Source organism: Littorina saxatilis, linkage group LG11, assembly GCF_037325665.1.
Source record: "Littorina saxatilis isolate snail1 linkage group LG11, US_GU_Lsax_2.0, whole genome shotgun sequence".
In the NCBI taxonomy this organism is placed as follows: Eukaryota; Metazoa; Mollusca; class Gastropoda; order Littorinimorpha; family Littorinidae; genus Littorina; species Littorina saxatilis.
The window spans coordinates 41,878,374-41,903,294 of NC_090255.1; the positions used below are offsets into that span (position 1 = coordinate 41,878,374).

The 24,921-nt window shown below is 42.5% G+C and overlaps 2 long non-coding RNA genes across 5 annotated transcripts in view; one reads left to right on the plus strand and one right to left on the minus strand.

Annotated features, from left to right (window-relative positions):
- Positions 1 to 7,999: 7,999 nt before the first annotated feature.
- Positions 8,000 to 9,561, plus strand: LOC138980492 (uncharacterized). The gene is made up of 2 exons (XR_011460353.1): positions 8,000 to 8,346; positions 8,735 to 9,561. It is a non-coding gene; the product is annotated as an uncharacterized lncRNA (long non-coding RNA).
- Positions 9,562 to 10,150: 589 nt separating this feature from the next.
- LOC138980491 (uncharacterized) overlaps positions 10,151 to 24,921 on the minus strand; it is a 30,626-nt gene continuing 15,855 nt past the window's right edge. For 3 of the 4 annotated variants that reach the window (XR_011460350.1, XR_011460349.1, XR_011460351.1), the window contains 2 exons: positions 21,104 to 21,300; positions 10,151 to 18,149 (listed from right to left, as the gene is read on the minus strand). This is a non-coding gene — a long non-coding RNA (uncharacterized lncRNA). Of the gene's footprint in view, positions 18,150 to 21,103; positions 21,301 to 23,161; positions 23,282 to 24,921 lie in introns of those variants that run through there. The other variant, XR_011460352.1, reaches the window with a different exon arrangement.

The window sequence follows — 24,921 nt, forward strand, 5'->3', positions numbered from 1 at the left end:
ATGACTTTCCGGGGCTACGAGGTTGAAAAATAGGGATACAATCATGTACAGAATTCTGTACAGCAAACGCTACCCGAAACCCCACATATACGGCGTGTATGACCTTGAGAGCTTCAGTCAACGCTTGACAATTTTGCAGGGATAACATCCGGTTTGCTCTCTCAAGACTGATCATATTTTATCTTCAAGAGAGATCAAGGGGAAAAAATACGCCAATTGAGAAAAAGAAGGAAAAACATTGATATGAATTCATGTTATGTTATTCTTGAAGCAGCATGATTTATATCTCTATCCGCCCATTGTTCAGAAGTGAATACATGTATAACTCAGTATTTCTTAGATGTCTGGTTTCAACTGCACAGAGCTTTGGAGAGATTCAATTACTGTTCTTGTCATTTTCTTGCATGTTGTAAATAGAGATATCGCAGCTATTTGCATGGCGCGAATGTCGTCAGTGTAGCATAACGGTCACGGTGTAAACATGTACTGCGATTCCGTGAAACATGTTTGCAAATAAAGGCAAATTTTAATGCCAATTTTTACGTTTTTGCAACGCATGAATGGTAATTCAAGCGTAGAATGATATAAAATTATCAATTTTTTTTTTTATCTTTGACAACACTGGTGAAGTGGCCAAGCGGTTAAGACATCGGCCCCGACATTTCGAGGCCCCGAGGCCTTGAGTTCGAATCCCTGCCAATTCGTTTATTTTTCCTGCTTGATCCTTCTTGACAAGTATGCTCAGCTCTGAGAGAGCAAACCGGATGTTACCACTGCAAAATTCAAGCGTTGACTGAAGCTCTCAAGGTCATACACGCCGTATAGGTGGGGTTTCGGGTAGTGCTTGCTGTACAGAAATCTGTACATGATTGTGTCCCTATTTTTCAACCTCGTAGCCCCGGAAAGTCATATGCATAAATAGACCACAGCTTTAACGACAAACTTTGTACTCTCTGTCCCGGTGTAAAACGAGAAAATAACTCCCACGAGATTTTAAATTCCGGAGTAAAAATTTCGTACGAAAATGTTACTCCTTTTACGAAAAAAGTACTCCCCCATTACACGAGAAAATTACTCCCCACGACAGGTGAGTTCCGACTAAACATTTTGTACAAAAATGTTACTCCCCAAACGAATAAATAACAAATAAATTACTTCACCCTAACACGAGCAATTTAACTTCCCATGCCAGGTGTACGAATTTTTTACTCCCTTGTCCCCTTGTTAGTCTTGGTGGTCAAAGGGGTGGAGGGAGGGTAGTGCGACATTCGTTTGCGCAATATCACATATTGGCATTATCCCTTCGCCCATCCTGAACTCTGGTCAAAATGAGTTCGGCTCATTCGATCCCTGACAGTAGCCTTGGTTTTCCTTGTCTGGCGAGGAAATCGATTTTTTTACATATTTAGATCTTTTCGTAATCAGTGTGTTATGGATGTAAGCAGATTCGCGATCGTCGATCGTCGATAATGATGTTTCATGGTGTTGTGTAATTTTTAAATTACAAAGGAATTGATATGTAAGACAGTTTCAAGCGAGCTATTTTTCCCGGCTGTATTTACTGTGCAAACAACTCTAAATATGGCAAAAGTGTCACGTGATAATCAACCGTTTGGTTTCGGCGCTCGCTGGAGCAGACGATTTTTTGACAGTGATGCAACCATATATTACGGTCTCCTTCCGGCAGCAGTCCCAAAATTTCGACTTGTTTTGACAGCTTAGAACGATGTCTTTATTATAACTGTGAAGAACAGAACGGAGATCACTGTCGAAGTCGGACAATCTGCAATCATTTTCATCTCGCGAACACTGCTCGTGAACAACAGGGGGAGATAACTCTGTATTCCATTTTGAACTCAAAGCCATGACGTTCCCTACACAAGGCTTTGATAACGAACGGATAAGGGGCGTAACTCCTTAGTCATATTACAGTTGAAAATTCAAAGCGGGTCGGCTTCACTCAATTTCTTGGCATCAGAGGCTTGACATAAATTAGGAAAACAAATGGTTGGACCCATCATGGACCAACTAAAACGCTGTAGGGCAGAATTAATATTTTGATGGTATTTTTCAACGTTCTCAGCGTCACTGCAGGAAGTTTCGATTCATTCAAAGATGCAAAGATTTTCGTTGTTGATACAAAGGGACTTGACTCTCACTTTCTGCACGCTGAGAACGCCACTTCCTGCAGTGACGCTGAGAACGTTGAAAAATACCATCAAAATATTAATTCTGCCCTACAGCGTTTTAGTTGGTCCATGATGGGTCCAACCATTTGTTTTTCTAATTTATGTCAAGCCTCTGATGCCAAGAAATTGAGTGAAGCCGACCCGCTTTGAATTTTCAACTGTAATATGACTAAGGAGTTACGCCCCTTATCCGTTCGTTATCAAAGCCTTGTGTAGGGAACGTCATGGCTTTGAGTTCAAAATGCTCTGTATTCTTGTTTTGATAGATTCGCGTAGGACTTAGCGTCCGGTGAGAGGACTAAGCGGCGTGGAGCAATGATGATCAGAATGCCCTTCGCCCGCATCCCATTTTTGCCTACGAGATTTTTACTGGAAGTTAAAACAAGTCGCGTAAGGCGAAAATACAATATTTAGTCAAGTAGCTGCCCTTTTTCAGCAAGACCGTATACTCGTAGCATCGTCAGTCCACCGCTCATGGCAAAGGCAGTGAAATTGACAAGAAGAGCGGGGTAGTAGTTGCGCTAAGAAGGATAGCACGCTTTTCTGTACCTCTCTTTGTTTTAACTTTCTGAGCGTGTTTTTAATCCAAACATATCATATCTATATGTTTTTGGAATCAGGAACCGACAAGGAATAAGATGAAAGTGTTTTTAAATTGATTTCGAAAAAAAAATTTTGATAATAATTTTTATATATTTAATTTTCAGAGCTTGTTTTTAATCCGAATATAACATATTTATATGTTTTTGGAATCAGCAAATGATGGAGAATAAGATAAACGTAAATTTGGATCGTTTTATAAATTTTTATTTTTTTTTACAATTTTCCGATTTTTAATGACCAAAGTCATAAATTAATTTTTAAGCCACCAAGCTGAAATGCAATACCGAACCCCGGGCTTCGTCGAAGATTACTTGACCCAAATTTCAACCAATTTGGTTGAAAAATGAGGGCGTGACAGTGCCGCCTCAACTTTCACGAAAAGCCGGATATGACGTCATCAAAGACATTTATCAAAAAAATGAAAAAAACGTTCGGGGATTTCATACCCAGGAACTCTCATGTCAAATTTCATAAAGATCGGTCCAGTAGTTTAGTCTGAATCGCTCTACACACACACACAGACACACACACAGACACACACACAGACACACGCACATACACCATACCCTCGTTTCGATTCCCCCTCGATGTTAAAATATTTAGTCAAAACTTGACTAAATATAAAAATGGGGAGTAAAAATTTCGTGGAGGGAGTAATTTTTTCGTGCCTTGGGGAGTTCTTTTCTCGTACGAAAGGTGTACTCGGAGTAAGAATTTTGTACAAAATTTGTACTCCGGAGTAAAAATTTCGTGTTACACCGGCATAGCTTTTTCTGTCAAACATCTGTTTATTTCCTCTCTGATCTTTTGACTGTGTAAACACCGTCCAGGCAGCTTCGCTCCTCTGCTGATTTCCGATTTGTTCGCATCCCCCATGTTTGAACTAAAACTTTTGGTCACAGGTCCATAGTCTCAGTCCTATGCCGACTGCCCCGCTAAACAATGGAACTCCCTCCCCCGTAACATTCGGCACAATCATGGACTCAACCCCCGCCTTCAAAACCGCTTTAAAATCCCACCTGTGTTGTGTCACATAGGCACAGTGTGTGTGTGTGTGTATGTGTGTGTGTGTGTGTGTGTGTGTGTGTGTGTGTGTATGTGTGTGTGTGTGTGTGTGTGTGTGTGTGTGTGTGTGTGTGTGTATGTGTGTGTGTGTGTGTGTGTGTGTGTATGTGTGTGTGTGTGTGTGTGTGTGTGTGTGTGTGTGTGTGTGTGTGTGTGTGTGTGTGTGTGTATGTGTGTGTGTGTGTGTGTGTGTGTATGTGTGTGTGTGTGTGTGTGTGTGTGTGTGTGTGTGTGTGTGTGTGTGTGTGTGTGTGTGTATGTGTGTGTGTGTGTGTGTGTGTGTATGTGTGTGTGTGTGTGTGTGTGTGTGTGTGTGTGAGTGTGTGCCTGTGTATGTGTGTGTGTGTGTGTGTGTGTGTATGTGTGTGTGTGTGTGTGTGTGTGTGTGTGTGTGTGTGTGTGTGTGTGTGTGTGTGTGTGTGTGTGTGTGTGTGTGTATGTGTGTGTGTGTGTGTGTGTGTATGTGTGTGTGTGTGTGTGTGTGTGTGTGTGTGTGTGTGTGTGTGTGTGTGTGTGTGTGTGTGTGTGTGTGTGTGTATGTGTGTGTGTGTGTGTGTGTGTGTGTGTGTGTGTGTGTGTGTGTGTGTGTGTGTGTGTGTGTGTGTGTGTGTGTGTGTGTGTGTGTGTGTGTGTGTGTGTGTTTACGTTTGTGTTTGTGTGTGTAAGGCTGTACATCATGTGTGTTGTCACGGTGTCAAAGTGGCACAGTGTGTGTGTGTTTTAAGTTGAGATTTGTTTATGTTCATTGTACATGCTTTATTGCGAGTTGTGCATCTATTGCATTGTATTGTCCATTAGTGAATAATGCGTTGCTGTAAGTTTGTTAAGTTGTTTTGTTAGAATGTCACGTATTTGATGTTCAAATGAGGTTTTATTCATAGTTAATATGTAAAGCGCGGAGAGCATGGTTTACTAAGTGTTTCGCGTTCACATAAGCTCTCATTATTATTATTATTATTATTATTATTATTATTAAGATAGGTGAACAAAACTGAGTGTTTTGGATACTACTTTCATTGTTCTGATCACTTTGATGACTTGTTCCAGTTTTAAAGGCCGTCATGATTTTGGAACGCGCAGCGGGCCCGGGTACCTTGCCGCTTTTCAGTTGTGACAAATTGATTTTTGGGGCGTCTGTGTTCAGGTTACAAATGTAGATTCCACTATCGAGACACTACATCATGTAAAATCAATCTGTTTCAGTTCTGAATATGGTAGGGGAATGGATTGCCTTTCCATTCATTTAACTGGTTTTACAATGAACGGCCTCATCAAAAAGGTCTGCCACTCAAACGCATCTACCTAGCAGTTGTTTGTTCAATGACGGGTAGTATAGAATGTCAAGTGGCCGGGTTCATGTTTTTGCAGAGAACTAAAAATTGTGACTAGGTATCCACAGCTTCTTCTATATATATATATACGACGAGTGTCTGTCTGTCTGTCTGTTCGCGATGCACGGCCAAAGTTCTCGGTGGATCTTTTTCAAATTTGGACACCGTATTCAGCTACACCCCGGACACAACCTCATCGATGAGATATTTCAACACTGACGTGCTCTCAGCGCGCTGAACCGATTTTGTTGTTTTTTGTCTGGATCCACTACCAGTAACTCCTTATCTTCTCCAGTGTTTTCAGCCGCGATTATCTCCCTTCCTCCGTGTGGCGTCAATCCATATTCCCGTTACTACGTTACTATTTTTAGAAGGTCACTGCACGTTACTATTTTTTAGAAGGTCTCCAGTGTTTTGCGCGTTTATCTCCTTTTCTTCGTGCGCCGGCCGTACACCCCGCAAAGCCGGGTCCCAGGCGCAGCCTGGTATTCGGCTCTACCGGCGAAGCGGGTAATCATCATCTAGTCAAAGAATATGCCGCATGGGGTGTGCGTCCTGTGTGTGCGTATACCTGGTTTGTATGCGCGCGCGCGCAAGCGTGTGTGTGTGAGTGTGTGCGTGTTGATCCACAGGCGGAAGGTATCGTCCACTGGACTACTACTATCACAGAAAGACTACAAGGTACGTCACTCACCTTCGAGTCTTCTGTGTTCTTGGAGTCGCTTCCTGGGGAAAAATATTGTTCAAGACGGTTTGCCTCTTCCTACAGTCTGTGTAAGGTCAAATAAATACAGTTGAATGATTGTTTGAACTGTATGTACCTTTAATTTTCAGCTTCCGTCCCTTTCGGGTTGTTTTTAACCATCATTTGGACGAATCTTCGTTTGCGAGCCGCTAACTTCCACTCGGCGTCAAACTCATGCATCCGCACCGAATATGCATACCAGCGCTCATTGGTCTAAAACATATGTAAATATTGTGCGGCAACCACGGGAAAATAATCTTCGAATATCCTGTTATTAACCAATGAGCGCTGGTATGCATATTCGGTGCGGATGCATGAGTTTGACTCTGTCACGTACGTCTGTCTCTCCCTCTCTCTTTCTTTCCCGCATACACCTTTCAGCCAATAGACAGCACTACAATCAGTTTAATGTTAGCAAAAACCAAGGTCTGATTTATTTAACCAAATTTGTATCATATTTACTGCAACGTTCACCGCCGAGAACTGGGCATGGGGTTCTCAGTCCTGACCCCTGAACTTTGGTGATGCTTTGTTTTATTCTGACCAACAACAAAAATCACCTTTTAAATCTCACAAAACAACACACTGACACCTGTAAGTGCCCAATAAACATGCCAGAACTGGGCCACTGCTGGCTTTTTGCTGGCAAGTTTGGTAAAGCTGGCCATAAAAAAACCAACACTGGGCCAATTATGGTTTGCCAACAAAGGCCCAGTTATGGCTTGCCATCACTGGCCCATCTCTGGCATTCCAGTAATATTGTCGGCCAGTAAAATGCCTTAATTGGCCCACTGTTGGCACGCCATTGGTGGCCCAGTGCTTGTTTGCCAGCATTGGGCCATAGGTGGCGATTTGCTGGCAATTATAGGTGGGTTTTTGCTGGCACGCCAGCAGTGGGCCAATGCTGGATAATTGCTGGCAAGAAGATCTGCGACAGCACAGCGGTATGACTTTCTCACTTGGAGTGACGTAATGTACAAACAAATGTCGAAATATCTTGACGTCACTCGTGATGATGACGCATTGTCAACTAAATCCGGCCCGCGGTGGTTCTGCAGATGTCCGGTTATTTGTTTTGCATTCAACTTCAAGGAATTTCCAAAGCACCTTCTTCGATTTCAGTACGCGTCCGATCTCCTCCGGCTAGAAGCAAGCGTGGTGAGTTTCACAAACAGTTGTGTGAGCAGGTCGTCGCAACGGCGTTACTTGAACTTGAACTTGAAGTTTACTATGTGGTAGGCTGTGTAGCCTTTACATAGGTCCTATTACTAGACTGTAGCATGCGTGGCGGGCTATTTTACAATCTAGACTAGGCAGGTAGGGTTGTACATAGAAGTACTGTGGCGCCAGAAATTGTCTATCCTGGTCTTAAAGCTGTTGACTGATGGCGCTGTTACTGCCTCTTCAGGCAAACTGTTCCCCCGCGGGTTAGGGGGAAGAATTTACCCGATGCTCCCCAGCATGTCGTAAGAGGCGACTGACGGATTCTGTTTCTCTTTTTACCCTTGTTAAGTGTTTCTTGTATAGAATATAGTCAATTTTTGTAAAGATTTTAGTCAAGCAGTATGTAAGAAATGTTAAGTCCTTTGTACTGGAAACTTGCATTCTCCCAGTAAGGTAAAACATTGTACTACGTTGCAAGCCCCTGGAGCAATTTTTTGATTAGTGCTTTTGTGAACAAGAAACAATTGACAAGTGGCTCTATCCCATCTCCCCCCTTTCCCCGTCGCGATATAACCTTCGTGGTTGAAAACGACGTTAAACACCAAATAAAGAAAGAAAGAAAGAAAGGTGTTCACTACTCGCTGGGAGAAGTAATTGCTTCGTACGTTCAGTCTACAGTGGTCTTTGCCGAGTTTCAGAGATCTAGTATCTTCTTGTTCTTTTCCTCCGTTGTCGGTCTTTTTTTCAACTTTCTTCTGCTGGACGTTTGAGTCAGTTCGCAAAATATAATAGACTTTAAGAAGTCGTCCTCTCTGTAAGAAAGAATCTGCGCGCGCACGCGCGTGTGTGTGTGTGTGTGTGTGTGTGTGTGTGTGTGTGTGTGTGTGTGTGCGCCCGCGCGCGCGGTTGTGTGTGTGTGTGTGCGCCCGCGCGCGCGGTTGTGTGTGTGTGTGTGTGTGTGTGTGTGTGTGTGTGTGTGTGTGTGTGTGTGCCTTTTTCCTTTCTTTGTGTGATTGAGTTTGTTTTGTCTCTGTCAAAAGAAAAGCACCATAGGCATTACCATAAGCTTACTTGTAACCAAACAAATTGCATCTTGTGAATGTTGACATTGAGTATGTGTCTATTCACTCCAGGACAAAGATTTGTGCAAGTGTCTGACTGCCCAACTGGATAAGATGCAGCTCGCCTGGGTCTCAGTTCCTGAGAGAAACGCAAGAGAGCTGTCCGAGACAACGTATAAGCTTCGCAGGTTAGATCAAAATACATAGTCCTGTTGACCCCTTACTTCTGCTTGGCATTTTAGTCAGTTCAGAAAATATGATAGATTACAAGAAGTCGTCCTCTCTGTGAGAATGCCTCTGTGTGTGTATGTGTGTGTGTGTGTGTGTGTGTGTGTGTGTGTGTGCGCGTGTGTGTGTGCGCGTGTGTGTGTGTGAGCGCGCGCGCGTGCGTGCGTGCGTGTGCTGTTTGCTTGCATGCCTGCGTGTATGCTTGCGTTTGTTTGGTTGTTTGGTTGTGTGTGTGTGTGTGTGTGTGTGTGTGTGTGTGTGTGTGTGTGTGTGTGTGTGTGTGTGTGTGTGTGTGATATGGAATAATGAATTAAAACCAACAAAACTCGTTTGCTTTCATGTTTCAAGAGGTGAACGGCAGGAGGACTTGAGAGTTTCAATGGCTTACCGTAGGCTACGACGTCAGGACAAAGAAAAGAAGCGTTATCTCAACGTTGCGGATGCGAACAGAGAAATGACAGAATCAAGACAATCCTACGGAGGTTTACTGGGAAGTGAACAAGAAACATTCCTGCCTTTGGTCATCATGTCTCGAGTGTGAAATTTAGAACGCTGTACAAATAAAATAAAACAGTGAGCAACTGAAAACAAAGCGTACGTTTCTGTAATGTTTCGGTAATGAGTCGTTGCTGTTTGGAAGCTTTACATTTGTTTTGTTTTTAATATATATTACTGTATTGTTGTTGTGCCCGCTATAACTGCGTTGATGACGATATTCTGTCAAAACCACTGCCTTTACTTGCCAGATAAGTTACACGACAAATGTGATTAGCATTTCAATTGCATTTTACTGATGAATTTGATAATTACGCATATGCATATTGCTAATGTACAGCTTGACAGCATTGCCCTTTGCTTTATTTGCGCACGTCTTGCCGCCAGCATGGGTTGAAAAGTCCATTGATGTGCTGTGTTTTGTTATTGTTATTACATTCACAGTAAAAAATGACAAAACAAAGCATATTTATAGACTTCTAACAACCATCTATGGGCTAACAAGACTGTGCAGATCGAGTACATGAATAGAGCCGTCATTCTATCCGAATCAGTGGTATTGGTATATTTCCTGCAACTTATTGGCATTTTGCTGGCAATGGTAAAGACAGAAATATGGCATTTTGCCGGGCCAGTTGTGGCCCGGTAATTTCAGCAGGTAAAGGGCCATTAACGGAAAATATATGGAAAAAAGGTTTTTTTTATATGGAACTAAAAACCTGCAAAATGCTGGCAAAATGCTGGCGAAATGCTGGCAAAATGCTGGGTTTTTGATGGCAAGCCATCAATAAGCCATCAAATAAATGATGGGTTTTTGCTGGCAAAATTCTGGCAAAATGATGGCAAAATGATGGCAAGCCATCAAAAAGCCATCAAATAAATGATGGGTTTTTGCTGGCAAAATTCTGGCAAAATGATGGCAAAATGATGGCAAGCCATCAAAAAGCCATCAAATAAATGATGGGTTTTTGCTGGCAAATTGCTGGCAAATTGCTGGAAAAATGATGGCAAGCCATCAAAAAGCCAGCAAATAAATGATGGGTTTTTGCTGGCAAAGTGCTGGCTTGCCAGTGATGGCCCATCAATTTGCCAATGTGCATACGGGTAATATGCCAGCATTGGGCCATAGGTGGGCCTTTGATGGCAGTAGTTCTGGCAACTGGCATTGCCATCAAAACGCCAGCAGTGGCCCAGTTCTGGCATGTTTATTGGGTGCATGCAGAGTCGAATAAACGTAGCGCGTACCTGTATTTTTTGTTTGCTCGTGTATGAAAAAGACACCGTCATTATTGTTATCAATAACCACCCGTACAGCCCTCTCGAGATAATACTGGCACTGCGGCTTGGATAGGCTTAGCAGACAAAGCAAGAATTAAATTGACCCGTTTTCATGGAAATGAAAGGCACACTTACAAAAATAATGTTTGTGTAAATGTACATTATTTGTTGGGTATCATTTTCAACACTATCATCCCCTTCCAAAGTTATTATTATCACTGATCACATCATTGTAATGAAGAAATATAAAATATAACATGTAGAATAAAGCACTGAGAAGTATATATGGATATACTAATTTGTTGTAAAACTCCCGGCATATCTTATCTTATATCTAGATACGGCTTGTGTGTGTCTGTCTGTCTGTCTGTGTGTTCACGATTCACGGCCAGTTCTCGATGGATCTGCTTCAAATTTGGTGGGCATATTCAGGTAGACCCCGGACACAATCGTGGAAAATTTTGAACACGTGCGGGCTCTCAGCGCTGAACCGATTTTGGTTTTTCTGTACATCCATTCCCAGTAACTCTTCCTTATCTTCTCCAGTGTTTTGCGCGTTTATCTCCCTTCCTTCGTACGGTGCGCCGGCGAAGCCGTCGTTAACACCCGGCAAAGCCGGGTCCCCGGCTAGCGGGTATTCATCTAGTTCCATAATATAAACACAATCACTCTTATCTGTTATCCCCCATTGGTTCTGTCAACGCCCTTTTTCAACTGCTTGCTTCCCTTTATATAATAAACCGGCCATTGAAAGGCATCGTCCCAGAAAAAATCTTCAAAATCTCCAAAATCGTTTGGAATTCTGGGTAGACAAATCTTTTTGTGAAAATGGCGTCAAAGCCTTTCGGCGACTGATTGGTCGTGCATTGCGGAGCTAGAGTGCCAACACAATGTTGGTCACACTTGACATTAATGCTACAAACGAAGAGACTCTGAACTGACCGACTAGTCGATACTAATCCCCATGCTCGAGAACTCACGTCATATTCGAAGACAAATTTATCTTTTTACCCTTGAACTTTGAAGACAGTGGTCCGCATTAGCTCAGTCGGTAGAGCGCCCGATAGCCAATTCGTCCCCAGGCAATCACGTTTTCGAATCTTTTGGCTGGCACCAGCATTTCCACACTTTAAAACAAAATGTTTTCAACTTTTTCCGTATTTTCTGAATTTATACTTCTTGTATTTTATTCCATTTGTTCATTCCTAAGGTTTTGGGTGATGTACTGAATAACTAAGTAATCAAAGGGTTGTATCATTATCGAGTACTTCCAGTGAACGATTTCCCAGAATTACCATTTTAGTAACATCCGCTTTTAGGAAAAGCCAATGGCCTATTGTATCACCACGCGTCGACTGCACGTAACTTGTAATGTACTTATGAAATGTGTTATCGGTCCATAAAATAGTCGGACAGTCGACACTTCAAGAAGCACACGCGTTGACGTGAAAAATGAAAAAGACAAGCTCACAGATCACACAAGCAATCGTAATAGCCTTTAAACATACAGGGCAATAGTCAAAAACAATCAAACATACACAACAACATACACAACAACACACACACACACACACACACACACACACACACACACTGAGCAAATGCACACGAATTTTGTAAAATGTGTATATAGCATATCTATGCATATTCCTCGGCTTACTTAATCGAATATACGTACATGCATTTTTACTTAATCATGAGGGGAATAACAGTACTACATTTACATGTAATTATACCGTCATGTAGGGTATGATCCGCAAAAGACGCGGCGATACAAGGTATTACAATGTTCGTGGTGTTCATTTTTAAACTGGATTTTGAACACATTTCGGATGCATTCTATGAGCTTCTCTCCTTTTAAATGTCCGAATAATTCTTACTACGATGAAAACTGTATAACCGTTGACAGGCAGGTTAAACGTGACGAAGACACTTTTCCATTTTAAAAGTATTCATTTTAAAGGACAATAAAGAGTTGTTAGTGTTATTAATAATGTACTATTCCATGACTAGGCAATGCCATTACAAGAACATTGTTAGAGTAAACACTAACTACACGCCCCCCCCCCCCCCCAACACACAACAATAGTTCACGTTAATGACAGATACAGACACAACTGCCTGACCCCAACCAAAAACATTGATCAACAAAGACCGTGAAACGCAAACAAACACGTTGTAAACAAAAGCATGAACGGGTTTACTTCTCCCCGGCTAAATGCATGTCCGACACTGTATAGCCCATGAACAAGTATTATAGCTACGAACATCATGTTTCCATTCTGTACAAGTATGCACATCTTTAGAATCATCGCCTTGAATTAACACTCTCATCGGGAAAGAGATGCTCTCGAAACACTTCCCACTGTTAGAAGCTTTTTGACGCCTGAAGGCTTTACGTTTTACAAAGTATATGCACACTTTGCTGCTGTTGTTGTTATACGTTTTTGTGTAGCCTCATTCTTTTTTCGTTTTCTTTTTGGGTTTGTGTGTGTTTTTTTTTTTTTTTTTTTTTTTTTGACAATGCCAATTTTTATTTAAATGGTACAAGCACACAGTGGTTACTTTTTTAAGACCAGCCCACGTCCTTGAGAGGGATTACACTATTATAATGAATACAATATTTCATACAAAAGTATATCTTCTTCTTCTTCTTCTTCTTCTTCTTCTTCTTCTTCTTCTTCTTCTTCTTCTTCGTTCATGGGCTTAGACTCCCACGTTCACTCATGTTTTTAGCACGAGTGGATTTGTACGTGTACGACCGTTTTTACCCCGCCATTCAGGCAGCCATACGCCGATTTCGGGGGAGGATACAAAAGTATATCAAAATGGCTTTCGCACATGAGTGGTTTGTGTACATCTGAGGGGATGAACACACCAAGTCAAGGAAGTAAACACAGGCAGCTACATGTAAACAGAAAAAAACCCACATTCAGAGCAAAAATGTGACCCTCCACCACGAAATGCTGCTGTTGTTGTTATACGTTTTTGTGTAGCCTCATTCTTTTTTCTTTTTCTTTTTGGGTTTGTGTGTTTTTGGTTTTTGCTTTTGCGTTGATGTATTGTTTCATTTTTCACCCCAAACAAAACTTTTAATTACAAATCTCAGAAAAAATAAATCCTCACGTCGACGACATCGGAGTACATGGTATTTTTTTCTTCAAATATCACAGTTTAAATTTGGGCGGGTGACCCGCTGGCGTGCATTAAATCTAAAAAAAAAGAGCCAGCAATCAAAAGATCCTTGTTGAGCTCCATCCAACTTCTGGAAGGTCCGAGTGGATATAAGGCAACCATGATTTGAAACTAAAACTATACAGCACTGTGTAAATGACAACAACAACAAATCAACAACAACCAACAACACAGAATGAAATCAAAAGTGACAATTTATCATCAAATGGCAATGTTTTCCTTTAAACTAAAATTTCACGTAAACGACCATTTCAACACAACTGATCCGTCCCGTCGTTTGCGTGTGATAAGAAAATCCGTCAACTTTTACACATGCCAAAAATCCACAGCCTGGAGTAGACATTTTTGCTTAACTATGTGCGGCATCACCCGCCAGGCTCTCACTTGGAACCCGCAGGGGAAAAGAAAGAGAGGGGGCTATGACGGCTTACTAGCCCCAAAACTAAAAATTAGTAATTAACACGTGAAAGTTACTAATTTTTACGAAAAAATTACAATTATGACGTGAAAATTAATTAGTAATTTTCACGTGTTAATGACTCATTTTCAAGTGTTAATGTCTAATTTTCAGTTTTGGCTCGCCTCCTGACGGCTTACTGGCGCCAAAACTAAAAATTTGTAATTTTCACGCGTTAATTACTCATTTTCATGTGCCTCGTGACTGTGGAGGTTCAATGCGCATGCGCGACTGTTACACCGGCCAGAGCAAAACATCAGTCCTTCGATTCGATACTTTTCTGGTCCATAGTTCTTTAATCCGATGCAATTTAACAATAAAAGCTGAGCGCATGTGTAGATAACCGTGACATACAGCTGTGTGTATGATAACTTGTTGAATAACGAATTCTATCGAAAGATGCGAGTCTAGACCGCGAACAAAGCCGTCTGCTAGTGGTCGGACCTTCAGCACACGGCCGGCCAGACGCCATTTTTCCTCTCTCGATTCGAACATTTTCCGATCGATTGTCCTTCACTAATACACTACAAAGCAGATGTATGAGTGTACAGTAGTAGTGAAAATAAATATGAGGTACAGCTGTCTGCCCGACAACTTGTCGAATAAGGAATTATATTGAAAGATATATGTGAAAGTGTGAGACCACAGCCGATCAAAAGTCCGTCTGCTAAAAACAGCTTCGATTCGAAAGTTTTCGGGGTCGATTATTCTTTTCTAAGATACCCAAAACAACGTTTAAGGAAAGCGCTATTGCAGAAAACTGTGACATGCATCTTCCCGTCGAATAACTTGCTCGACAAGGTCTTCTATTAAAAGATATTTCAGAAATTGTGTGAGAGTGATGTTTGACGGACGTCGTAGCCTCTCAGTGCGGTCTCTTAAAGTCCGACTACTGTGACCGAAAACGAGGCATAAATGAAAATTAATAATTAACACTGTTAATTACTCATTTTCACGTGAAAATGGTAACCCTAGGTTTTGGCACTAGTAAGCCGTCATAGGGGGCCCAAGAAACAGCTGGAGGCGGGACACAGAGGCAGAACTGAAGGGGCAAGGCAACAGCTGGGCAGAAGCGGAAAGAACAGCCCAGAGCAGAGTGCGATGGAGAAATGTCGTCAATGGCCTATGCTCCGCTGGGGTAATTAAGTAAGTTAGTAATGTGCGCAGATTGGCACTGATGTGAGCTACGAAATTCTGTCACCCAAAAATCCAATTCTGCACAGAAAGCAGCCCGGCTTTTGATTTGGTGCGTGAGCCAGTGGAAGAATGCTCTTATTCCACTGTATGAATTAGTGTTGGTAAATATCGTTTACACGACAAGAAATGTACCTTTAACGAAACAAGTGCGGTGTGGCTCTATGGCGGCGAGCATGATCGTTTACACGATGAGGATAGTATCTTTAAAATCACGTGCATAAACTTCAGGCGTGTTTTTGGCTTCCCATTAGTGCAATACTGCTACAGTAAGGAATAAGAATGTCGGCGTGTGACGAAAGAGCACAACAAAAGACTAGGAGACCTCATCTCTTCTGGGCCTTTTTTTCTAAATAACACTCAGCATAATTTTTGGCTCACGTAAGTGTAGCCTATGCGATGCTAACTTTTGTCTGTCTGTGCGTGCGTGCGTGCGTGCGTGCGTGCGTACGTCGTGGTATGTATGTAAGTCTGTGGTAGAAACTTTAACATTAATTTTGACTGAACACCGAAATACTAATTTTACCTGGTTATTATTCAAGCAACAGCTTCAAAGTATTGAAGCAATGATCAACATTTCGTCGGCACGTATGTAGTTAAAGTGTGTATCCAAAGAAAACGGGTGGTGGGTTTTTTGTTTTTTTGGGGGGGGGGGGGGGTAAAAACAGCAGACTGGTTTGTGTCGTGTGTGGTATGTAGACCAGGTCAGGGGTCAAGGTTAGGTCAGATCGCGTGAAGGATTGTGGTATAGATACAGTTATCACCGAGCTGCAGTTCGCCGATTCGGAGAAGACGACTCATGATTTCACATTGTTCGGTTTCGTAGCTCCAGAAAAATAGATAAAGAAGATACCAAAGGAGATTTCCTACAGGTTAATCTGCACAGTCTGTTTCCAGTGTCTGCGCGAGGAAGCGCTGTCGAAAGCGCAGTGTCGATCTGGCCATCTGGCAGTCGTGTCCCCGTAAGTAGGCTACAGACAGACAGATCTAGATCTAGTGTCTCGCACTCTTGCACCGTATCACTTATGCTTACTGTGTGTGTGTATGTGATTGAGTTTGTGTTACTGTTTGTCGATTTCTTACGTGAGCCTTGAAGGCTTCGCCTCTTGTTATTTTTACATTGATGATTATGAATTAACGAGCTTAAATTCTTCAACACTGAGTAGATGGTGAAAGAAAATTATCAAGAAATTTTAAACTTTACGTTTGACAGCCTCAGAACGGGTCTCAGTTGGTTACGAGCCAACTTGACCATGAAAAGGCGTTAATTATGATTTTATAATAAATATTGCTTTTTTGAATAGTACATCACAGTCAATGGCAAAGGAGATACGTTAAATGGGAATTGCCAACAGTTAGTTAGTTAGTTAGCTGTTGCTTTTCGGGTCCAGCGGACCATAATAGGCCAAAACAGTAAAGGACCTCAAATATTGTGAAATTGTAAATACAAGTATGGCAGTTTTTTTATGTTTTGTTTTTCTCTTTCGATTTTGTGATAGAAGTGCGACATGTAAAGATCGCGCAGATTAATGCCTCATATTTACATTGAGTGTAAAAAAGGAGTGGTACGCGGATTCGCTTTTACAGTGTCTATTTTTAAACACGTGTATTATTCTCTTAATGGCCGCGTTTTCAATACGTGACAGTAAGCACCACAATCGGAAAACAACCAGCCGTCCATTATGTTACCAATATAGCGGTCCTTCTTTCCTATTTGCTTTCTTGCGCCTGGAGAGCAACTCTCTTCTAAGCACAACATTCTCATCATTATCATCCGGGTCTCTGATCTTTCAGAGCTACTCTCTTCTAAGCACAACATTCTCATCATTATCATCCGGGTCTCTGATCTTTCAGAGCTACTCTCTTCTAAGCACAACATTCTCATCATTATCATCCGGGTCTCTTATCTTTCAGAGCTACTCTCTTCTAAGCACAACATTCTCATCATTATCATCCGGGTCTCTCATCTTTCAGAGCTACTCTCTTCTAAGCACAACATTCTCATCATTATCATCCGGGTCTCTCATCTTTCAGAGCCAAAGCCCGAAATACATCAGTTGTTTTTTGCACAACACAGTCATGTTGTTGATGCGCTGTCGCAGTGGATATTTACAGACGTCATCAACTTTCTTCCCCGAGTCTTTTGGTAATAATTATTCGGGAAGACCATACTTCTTATCTTCACGACTTGTTTGCTCTTGTTTTGCTCCGCTATTACAGCGGCCAAGCACATTCTTCAAGCTTGTCAGCGATGGTCAATGTATCGTATATATTTTCGAGGGTGCATACATTTCACTCTGTCTGTTTGTCTGTCCTTCTGTCCGCACTCAGATATCTTGTGTTTATTGGTCGACTGAGCTGAAATTTGGTGTGTAGGTTGTTTCTTTTAGAAGATCATTGTACCAGATGAACAACTTGAATGTTGCCTTTTGCCGTCGGGCATTTTTCTATACATCATACGTTTAAGCTTAATTGCAAAGCCCCCTACTGTTAACTTCAACTTCCGTTGATTTATATTTCCCTGGAATAACAAATCAAAAATAAACGCCGTTAAAAGAATGGGCAAGTTCCGAAGCTAGGCGGACGAATATGGTTGACGTTGACAAAAAAAGCAAGGGACATAAACTCGCAATGCTTTAAGGGAGGTAATGCTTAGCCAAGAAAGCGCGTACGTGCGTGCGTGTTTGTCTTTCAGTCACTCGTCACTTTTGGCGGTGTGTGCATGCGTTTGTATATATACAGTTTTTAAGGGACAGTATAGCAGAATTTGAATTTACACCAATATTTTCTGTTGAAACCTCCACGGCGTGAAAAGGCAAAGACAGCCCTCCTGCAGCTGAAAGCGGAACCAAACCTCGCCGGTAGCGACCGTGAGCTCTTTCGCATCAAGACATCGACAAACGACGCCATTCACATTTCAGGTCCTCAGTTGACCCATATATATCTTCAGACTTCTCGCGTCGTCTCTGTGGTGAAGGCTTCCGCCGAGAGTTCAGCTGGTGACAAGGCTGACCGAGACGGACCCGGCAACGGCCGAACTTCCACGATGCTGTCATGGATAACTCCTGCCCGCTCCAGCGTGTGCTCATCGTTCAAAAGTTGGTTTCGGAAGAACCACTGCTGGTGGGAGGCCGGAAGTCCAACCTGCACAGACAGCGAAGATTGTCACGATGTACGTATGTACTCTACTGGAAGCTTCACATTTTCCTGGTCCCATCCTACCAGTGGGGAATCACAAAGAGTCGCTGTAAAATGGAACCAGAGCAAAACACAGCCGATCCAATATTCGAACGGCAACATAGAGCCAGAGAAAGATAGAACTTTCATAGGACCTACACAACGTGGATCCAGAGCAAGACCATTTAGGAACCTACGCTAACAAGATGGCGCGAGCTTGCATTCAAAGTTAGCTTAGGCAACGAAGGTTCGATGACGTCATCCAATAGTCACATCACAGAAGGAAATGTACACAGACTGAACGTAGCCCATTTTAGCTCGACTTATTAAAAACACAGTTTTTAACAGAGTGCAGACCTCAATGATCGTGAGAACGCACAATTTATTGTTTTCTGATGGTTATAACCGGAAGTAGCTTTCGATAATGGGACAGACAACTCCCGTAAACCCTTCAAGGCTTACTTCCCTTCTTTGTTGCCATTAGTTTCATGGCTGACGAACAGATGTTACTTACGTTCACATGCAGCTATCGAAGCACGTTCAGCAAACCAAATTATAAGACATACACGTAAGATATCAGGTGCTCTTCTGTCATCTGCTCTTCATACTTCATTATTTTGCACGTAAAGCAAACCCTAAATATTACATAAACGAAAAGTAACAGCTGTTCCGAAGTTCGTCAGCCATGAAACTAATGGCAACAAAGAAGGGAAGTAAGCCTTGAAGGGTTTACGGGAGTTGTCTGCCCCATTATCGAAAGCTACTTCCGGTTATAACCATCAGAAAACAATAAATTGTGCGTTCTCACGATCACTGAGGTCTGCACTCTGTTAAAAACTGTGTTTTTAATAAGTCGAGCTAAAATGGGCTACGTTCAGTCTGTGTACATTTCCTTCTGTGATGTGACTATTGGGTGACGTCATCGAACCTTCGTTGCCTAAGCTAACTTTGAATGCAAGCTCGCGCCATCTATGGCAAAAGTGTCACGTGATAATCAACCGTTTGGTTTCGGCGTTCGCTGGAGCAGACGATTTTTTCTGTAGTGATGCAACCATATAATTACTAGAGGAATACCCGGCGAAGCCGGGGTGAATCGCGAGACAGAGACAGACAGCGTGGCGGTTCACCACAATCACCTTTGAAGGCGAAGTCCTGTCAAACGGGATTGAGAATTTTAGAGCTTATTTCTTAGCCCTATATTATCTGTTGTGGCTTCTCAAATGCCAGAACATACAGACAGACAAAAGCCGCTAGACCCCATCACAAACAGAACTCTATAATCCACAGGTGTTGCTTACACACACACACACAAACACACACACACACACAGAGAAGCCGTATATATATGTATATATCTATAAATTAAAATATATAGAGATAGGTGACAGTGTATTTTTCGCGGGGCTATAAATTGATTCGACCTTTTCACTTTGACAGTAAGAACAACTTACGGGTGCAAGGGAAGCGTTCTGGACAGCGCAGTGACATTCTAAAAATAGTAACGTTGAAACGGGAATATGGATTGAAGCCACACGAAGGAAGGGAGATATACGGGGTGAATCGCGAGACAGAGACAGACAGCGTGGCGGTGCGAGACAGAGACAGACAGCGTGGCGGTTCACCACAATCACCTTTGAAGGCGAAGTCCTGTCAAACGGGATTGAGAATTTTAGAGCTTATTTCTTAGCCCTATATTATCTGTTGTGGCTTCTCAAATGCCAGAACATACAGACAGACAAAAGCCGCTAGACCCCATCACAAACAGAACTCTATAATCCACAGGTGTTGCTTACACACACACACAAACACATACACACACAGAGAAGCCGTATATATATGTATATCTATATCTATAAATATATAGAGATAGGTGACAGTGTATTTTTCGCGTGGCTATAAATTGATTCGACCTTTTCACTTTGACAGTAAGAACAACTTACGGGTGCAAGGGAAGCGTTCTGGACAGCGCAGTGACATTCTAAAAATAGTAACGTAGAAACGGGGATATGGATTGAAGCCACACGAAGGAAGGGAGATAAACGCAAAACACTGGAGAAGATAAGGAAGAGTTACTGGGAATGGTGAAATGAACAGAAAAACCAAAATCGGTTCAGCGCTGCGCGCTGAGAGCACGTGTTGAAATATTTCATCGATGATATTGTGTCTGGGGTGTAGCTGAATACGGTGTCCAAATTTGAAAAAGATACACCGAGAACTTTGGCGTTGTGATGTGGTCTAGCGGCTTTGGTGTGTCGGTATGGGGGCCCGGGTAGCTGAGGTGGAACCAAAATCGGTTCAGCGCTGCGCGCTGAGAGCACGTGTTGAAATATCGACCAGGTTGTGTCCTGTCCCGGGTGTACCTGAATATGCCCACCAAATTTGAAGCAGATCCATCGAGAACTTTGGCCGTGCATCGCGCACACACACACACACACACACAGACAGACAGACAGACAGACAGACAGACACAAGTCGTATATATATATAGATAGATTACGGTCTCCTTCCGGCAGCAGTCCCAAAATTTCGACTTGTTTTGACCTTAGAACGATGTCTTTATCATAAATGTGAAGAACAGAACGGAGATCACTGTCGAAGTCGGCCAATCAGCAATCATTTTCGTCTCGCGAACACGGCTCGCAAACAACATATATGGGAGATAACTTGTTTTCATAGATTCGCGCAGGAGTTTCGCGTAGGAGTTTCGCGTCCGGTCAGAGAGATATACTGGCAATAGCCGTTGAGCGATGTAATCAGAATGCCTTTCACGGTGAAAACACACACACACACACACACACACACACACACACGCGCGCGCAGACACACATCGTTTTGACACGGACACAACACCCTTTGTGGGATTCAACAAACACACAGACTGTCAGTTCACACACACACGTGTGCTATCAAAAGTCATTTACCTGAACAGCTAGCTCCTCTTTCAGTTGTCTAACTGGCACTGTTGGATTCAAATCCATGTCGAAGTGGGTGACCATCAACCGTTTAGCTAAAACCAGGTGAATAGCAACAAAGACATTCTCTAAGGGTGGAAGAGAGGCCATCCATTGGATCACGCCACGGTGCTGTTGAGGAGCCGGCCGGTTTTGGTGTCAGGGTTCTGCAACAATTACACAAACACACACATTTCAGATTCAGTTTTTCGATCACAATGCCCCTCAAAACCGAGTTAGTCATACACTGAGCACAAAAAGTTAAGGATATTTTTTTAGTGGTATAGCCCAGATGTTAAACAGCAGTTTTGGGGTCAGAAAGATACGTGTACATATGAAGATCAGTCTTTCTTCTGCTCAAAAATGTGTTTCCTGGATCTGAGCAACATTTGGGTATGACGTCACAGGTCCGTGACCACGCATACCCTCGTTTTTACATTTAATCAAGTTTTGACTAAATGTTTTAACATAGAGGGGGAATCGAGACGAGGGTCGTGGTGTATGTGTGTATGTGTGTGTGTGTGGAGCGATTCAGAGTAAACTACTGGACCGATCTTTATGAAATTTTACATGAGAGTTCCTGGGTATGATATCCCCAGACGTTTTTTTCATTTTTTGGATAAATGTCTTTGATGACGTCATATCCGGCATTTTGTAAAAGTTGAGGCGGCACTGTCACACTCTCATTTTTAAATAAAATTGATTGAAATTTTGCCAAGCAATTTTCGACAAAGCCCGGACTTTGGTATTGCATTTCAGCTTGCAGGCTTAAAAATTAATTAATGACTTTGGTCATTAAAAATCTGAAAATTGTAATTAAATTTTTTTTATAAAACGATCTAAAATTACGTTCATCTAATTCTTCATCATTTTCTGATTCCAAAAACATATAAATATGTTATATTCGGATTAAAAACAAGCTCTGAAAATTAAAAATATAAAAATTATGATTAAAATTAAATTTTCGAAATCGATTTAAAAACAATTTCACCTTATTCCTTGTCGATTCCTGATTCCAAAAACATATAGATATGATATGTTTGGATTAAAAACACGCTCAGAAAGTTAAAACGAAGAGAGGTACAGAAAAGCGTGCTATGCAGCTCAGCGCAACCACAACCGCGCTAAACAGGCTCGTCAATTTTACTGCCGTTTGCACGAGCGGCGGACTACGGTCATTGTGACAAAATGCAGTGCGTTCAGTTTCATTCTGCGAGTTCCACAACTTGACTAAATGTTGTATTTTTGCCTTACGCGACTTGTTTTATGGTGTTTTTGCTGGGTAGCTGCAGTTGATATGCAATAAATCTAAAACTACAAATAGCAGCCTCTCCAAATTTCACAGAACGATGACAAAGACCCTCATCTGTATTCGCGCTAGTACTTAGAGCAAACAGAACCCAAGAATGGACGTTGTAAGGGTTTTCCGTTAAGAATTTGTAAACGTTTGTAACGTTCCAGAAACACATGTGACATGCACGCAACTTTGTAAACTTTGCCAAGAATGGTGCCATTACATGTGTGCCAAGTTTCAGAAACATTCTTTCCCGGGCTCAAAAGTTATGATCGTTTGAAAAGTGGTGAAAAATATTGTCCCTGGTGTCTTTCGCGTAACTTTTTTTGAGGGAAGATTTTGCCAGTGCAGTGCGTCCCGCCCGTCTACTCTTGAGGCTGTTGATTGTGGGAGCAGTGACCACAGAGTCTGACAGATCGTTCCACAGGTTTACAACACGATTGATGAAGAAGTTTTGTCGGCTGTTCAGTCAACATCGAGGTTTCTCAAGCTTGAGGGAATGTCATCTGAGCTTTTGCCCTTCACGTTTGGGAGTAGTCAGTACATTTCAGTTCTGGTTTCTCTGTGTCTTCTACTAAACTACGTCCGGTCAGTGTGGCTACTGGAAACATATATCCGCGGTTTTCCCATCAGTAAAATAAAAGCCGGATGTCACAATCAATTTAGATTGCACTCATTTCGGATTCATGCAAATAGAAATATTTAGTAGACGACCTAGTAAAAGATCATAATACCAATTTTGCGTTGTTACGCAGTGCAAGTGTTCCATCCCATGATGCAATAATCACTCAAGGCCGTGTTCAAACAGTTGTTTTCAAACAGTTTCACTTTTACAGAACTTGCACAGCCGGTTCACCGAATGGTGAACAGACACGGCTATGGTTGTCAGTGCACACCTGTGGTCAGTGTCAGAGTGTGAGAGAGAGAGAGAGCGCGAATGATGAATCGTAATACAAAACGAAACCGAAACCGAAAGCAAAACCGAAAGTAGAGTTCTACTTCATGCTGACGTGACATCATTCTGATCATCATCGCTCTAAGCTATCGCTTTAGTCCCTCTGACCGGACGCTAAAGTCCTACGCGAATCTATCAAAACAAGAATACAGAGTTATCTGTATTCTGTATCTGTAGGGTACGTCCCTAGCATCCAGATTGCTGGCTTTGGCGCGACGGGTGGGTGTGCGCAGCGACGTCGTTTAGCGGCGGCTGGGTTAGCGCCGACTTGAATGCCTCAGAGTCTGAGCTTGGTCTGAGTTGTCCAGATGCCACTCTATTGTGGATCGTGGGAAGAACGACTGTCTGTATTGTTCGGTGTTGCAGCGTGGTACAGCGAAACACATGTTTGTTTTTTTATGTAATTGTCTTCTTGAGGCATTGGATGATTGGACAAAGATTCTAGATGAAGGAGGCAGTGTTGACATAGTTTACATGGACTTCATGAAGGCATTGGACACTGTTCCACATGCAAGACTGATCGCGAAGGTTGAAGCGCATGGAATTCAGGGTAACGTCCTTAACTGGATACGCAACTTTCTAGCGGACAGGCATCAGCAAGTGATTGTGAACGGTACACAATCAGACAAAGCGCCAGTCACCAGTGGAATCCCCCAGGGAAGTGTATTGGGCCCTCTGCTCTTCACCCTGTATATAAACGACTTGCCTAGCCAAGTCACCAGCTCTGTGAAGCTGTTTGCTGACGACACCAAGCTATATACATGTACTGACGTGCCCTCAGGACCTGTTGTCATGCAGGAAGACCTGGACAACCTACAAGAGTGGTCTGACAACTGGCTCCTCAAGTTCCACCCAAAGAAGTGTAGTGTGGTTAAGCTAGGCAAACAACACACAGAGACCAGCTATCACATGAAAGGAAGATCCGAAAGTGGTGAGGAGGTTAGCATCACTCTAGAAGAAAGCGAAACGGAGAAAGACCTTGGTGTACTTGTAGACAATCGCCTGAGTTTCAAGGGACATGTTGCACAAACAACTGCGAAGGCAAACAAAATCATAGGCATCATCAGGAGATCGTTTGAGCATCTGGATAGGGAGGTGTTTGTACAACTCTACAAGAGTCTTGCCAGGCCAATCCTTGAATATGGACATTCAGTATGGCAACCACAGCAGAAACTGCTGTGCAAGGAAATAGAGGACGTGCAGAGAAGGGCTACCAAACTGATATCGGCTCTCAGTGAGAAAACTTACCCAGAACGACTAGCTATACTCAAACTACCCAGTCTCGAACACAGGCGTCTCCGAGGTGACATGATCGACCTCTACAAGTATATGCATGGGATCTACGACACAGGCAACCCGAATTTCCAGCTGGCCGAAACCAAAGACACTAGAGGAAACAGCCTCAAGTTGTATAAACCATTTTGTAGGCTGAACGTTCGGGGCTGCTTCTTCGCAGAAAGGGTGATTCCTCACTGGAACAGTCTGCCAGAAACAGTTGTGACAGCACCATCAGTGAACAGTTTCAAAGGAAGGCTGGAC